This window comes from Nuphar pumila, chromosome 8 (assembly GCF_984573655.1).
Source record: "Nuphar pumila chromosome 8, dmNupPumi1.hap1.1, whole genome shotgun sequence".
Taxonomy (NCBI): domain Eukaryota; kingdom Viridiplantae; phylum Streptophyta; class Magnoliopsida; order Nymphaeales; family Nymphaeaceae; genus Nuphar; species Nuphar pumila.
The window spans coordinates 14,124,781-14,128,817 of record NC_143256.1 but is presented as its reverse complement, the minus strand read 5'-3'; positions in this window follow the sequence as shown (position 1 = coordinate 14,128,817).

Below are 4,037 nucleotides of genomic sequence, written 5' to 3'. Positions count from 1 at the left end.
CCTTTGATTTCAAGGGATGTTCCATCAGCGGTAAATACATTTGACCCATTTGAGTTATGACATTTGGATAACATATCAATGTTTGGTATCATATGAAAAGAAGTACCGAAGTCAAGGAGCCAAAGAGTTTTACCAGGGTCGAAAATGTCGACAGAAGAGACGGCAGCTCCAGTGGATGAAAATGTTCCTTTGAGCAGTGGTTGAAGTGCTTTTACCAATTATATTAAGGGAATGCTTTCGATGGATGGTTCACTTGATTCTTGAGGAGGTTCGACAGAGGCAACCTTCTTTTCATATGGTTTCTTCAATTTTGGACAATAAGTCTTCACATGTCCCGGTTCTCTACAATAGTAACAGATTAATTTCCTTTTTTCAAACTCACTGTCGTGTTTCTCATGATTTGTCCTCCCATAATTTGGGGGTTTGTATGTGCGAACATGGTTTTTCAGTCTAGATACGGCTAGAACCGAGTCATCATCACTTTTGATAATTTTATTCTTAAGTCTATTATCTTCCATACTCAATTCTTCTATTGTGTATTCTATTGAGGAAACCTTACCTCGATGAAGAGGAATGGACTTGGTTTATTCAAACTCCGGTCTTAATCCATTCACAAATTGGAAAAAGTGTTCCGCATTCATTTGATTTTGGCGGAGTTCTATGTCTTAATGGACAATGTCACTTTGGTTCAAGAAGAGACAACTCTTCCCATAACTCAGACAAGCTATTATAGTATTTTCTAATGCTTTTATCCCCTTGAACCATATTCCGAACTTGGTTTTGTAGATTGCACACATGTGCAATGTCTTTAAGAGAATACATTCTCTTAGGATAGTCCTAAGCATCATTGGCATGTTCAAATTTGACAAGACTTGAACATTTCTTGATATCCACTCTACTTATAAGCCAAGACATAATCTTGGCATGTCCCATTCTCCATTCTTTCCACTTTTTCTAGTAAGTGGTAATAGCTTTGGTTTTTTCAACGTCCATAAGAGGTATTTCTTTCTCACCTTCAATCTTTGTAAGAATTAGCTTAGGTTTCAAATCGGTCTCATCCACTGATCCCACAACCCCTTTCCCCATATAAGGTGTTTCATGATTGAAGCCTACGTAACATAGTTTGAATCGTTGAGTTTAATGGGTTTAATGGTAACATTATCATTGTCATTCATTTTACAAGGTTTGGATAAAGAAATAACGAAGGGAAGAAAGAAAAAGAGAGAATATGTACTCCACCACGGATAGTGAGTACGAGTGCATCTTCAAGCTTCCAAGCTTTTGCACGATCACAATTAAAGAACGTTACCTCTTTTCCAAACTTTGAATGACATGCTTCTCGATGCACCGGAAAGAATAGCTTGATCACTACCAAGCTCTGATACTATGTAAGAAGACGAGACCAACAATCGAATCTTCAAATGATACACACCAAAGATCTCTCACAAGAACCACAACGGTTCATATACAATGTTCACTCACAAGAACCACAAAGGTTCACACAAAATACCCAAGACTCTTAGTAAGTCAAAAAGCAATGAGGTCTAATAATGTCAAAAACATAAAAATAAAGCCTAACCTAATTAGATTCTAACCTAACCTAACTAGAATACATGACTAGACTAAAAAGCTAAAGAGATTACATATGATATTACTAAAGAGATTACATATTTTTAACAGTTACATGAATAAATTTGTACCGCTTTTCATCATTATGTCTTCCAGTGCCAATAAACACCTATAAGGATAACATAACGTCAGGGCCATTTTTGGATGTTAGAAAAAAAACTGACAGGAAAAGAAAACTTTACATGAGTTTTCATATGAAAATTTATCGTTGTGCAAAAATTTATTTTGATTGTGTGAAATTGGTTTTAGAAACAAAAATAGATAGCCTATCAATGTAGTGGGGAGATGATGATGGTGGGTATTGTGGGTGTAGATCCCAGATGCACCCCATAGTGTGTGGGATTCATCTGCAACATTGACGCCAACAATGTGCACTGGAGGTAGCCCTGGCATGCTGCGGCGAGGCCCTGCAAGACCTGGAATGCATGAGACTATAGCATCTGTGGTGGCTTGGTTCAGGTGGCTTGGAGGGGAGCTGACCCTAGTCAAGAGGAGTTGGTCATGGGTGGGGGAAGTTCTTCATGGCCAGGGTTTTGAATGTTGAGGTGGAAGCAGTGGGGAGGGGATTGATCATGTTGGTGGTAGTGATGGCAAGGACGAGAAAGTTTAGAGGAGGGTTGTATCAGATTTTATATCTGGTACAGCATCTACAGGAAACAGGGAGAGAGAGAAAGAGAGAACAATGGCTGGGGCGGCTTACGATAGCTCGACCTCCAAGCCCTAACCATTTTATATATGAAGCAGCTATACAACTATTCTTGTAATATCAGAGATATTACAAGGATGCCATTAATGAGAGAAATACAACATGTGTTTCATTAACATACCATGTGTATGGATCTGGATCCAGATCCATACGCAAGCTAGATTTTAACACCCTCCCTCAAGTTGTACGTGATTTTGGATCATGTACAACTTGCTCTTCAATAGCCAAAATTGACGTCATGTTAAACCTTTGGTAAACAAGTCTGCCACTTGATCTTCTGTTCGAACATGACGTAGTTCTATCTCCTTCATCTCGACTTTCTGCCGTATAAAATGTTGATCAATCTCAATGTGCTTCGTTCTGCTATGCTGGATAGGATTACATGCAATGTTTATTGCACTTTGATTGTCACATAGAAGAAAAGATTGAATAATTGTCTCCCCAAGATCACTCAATAAGTGTCTAATCCATGTGGCTTCTGTCGTGCCTGCAGCCATCGATATGTATTCAGCCTCTGTACTCGATCGTGCCACTGCCTTTTGTTTTCTGCTGCTTCAGGACACTAAATTGTGGCCAATATATGCACAATATCCAGAGACAGATCGTCTCTCATCTGGATTCTCTGCCCAATCTGCATCTGTATAAGTGATGAGTTCATGTCCTCTATGCAAATTATCGTTCTTGCGATAGACAAGTTTGTCTCCTATAGTTCCTTTTAAATAGCGTAGAATGCGCTTCACAGCTTCCATATGACCCTCCGTTGGAGCATGCATAAACTGGGATACCTGATTGACAGCATTAACCATATCAGGTCTGGCAAAGGTCAAGTACTGTAACATTCCCACGAGACTTCTATACATTGTAGGGTTGACACAAAGATGGCCATCTTCAGAGCTCAACCTTTGATGTAATACACTAGGAGTACTGACTGGTTTGCAATTCGTCATCTCGGCTCTTTCCAGAAGGTCAAGAGTGTATTTTTGTTGCATGAGTGTCAATGTGTCTTGTTGTTTGTCAACTTCCACACCAAGAAAGTACCTCAACTCCCCTAAATCTTTCATTTTGAAAGTTTTCATTAAAAACTGTTTCACGTCTTGCACATGATTATCTCAACTCTCAGTTATCACAATGTCATCAACATATATAAGAAGAAGTATAACAATGCCTGCCTTTTGGAAAATAAAGAGTGAGTGATCCAGAGAGCATCTTCTAAAACCATAACTTTGAATTTGCATAGAGAAACTTTCAAACCAGGAACGGGACGCCTGTTTCAACCCATACAGAGATTTCCTTAGTTTGCACACCCAGGCAGTAGGATCCTTCTCGGCATAACCAGGAGGTTGCTCCATATACATTTTTTCCTTTAAAGTTCCATGCAAAAATGCATTTTTAACATCTATCTGGCTAAGGCTCCAACCTCGATCGACTGTTAGGGATATGATGACACGAATAGTACCCATTTTGACTATCAGACTAAAAGTTTCATCGTAGTCTTCACCATATTGTTGTGCGAATCCTCGAGCAACAAGTCGTGCCTTATATCTGTCAATGCTTCATAAACCCATTTTGAGCCAACTACATTCTTTCCTTCTGGCCGAGGGACTATTTCCCAAGTCTGGCATTCATGAAGAGCTTCCATTTCTTCATTCATAGCTTCAGTCCAATGACGGGATTGAATAGCTTGATTAAAACAAGTGGGTTC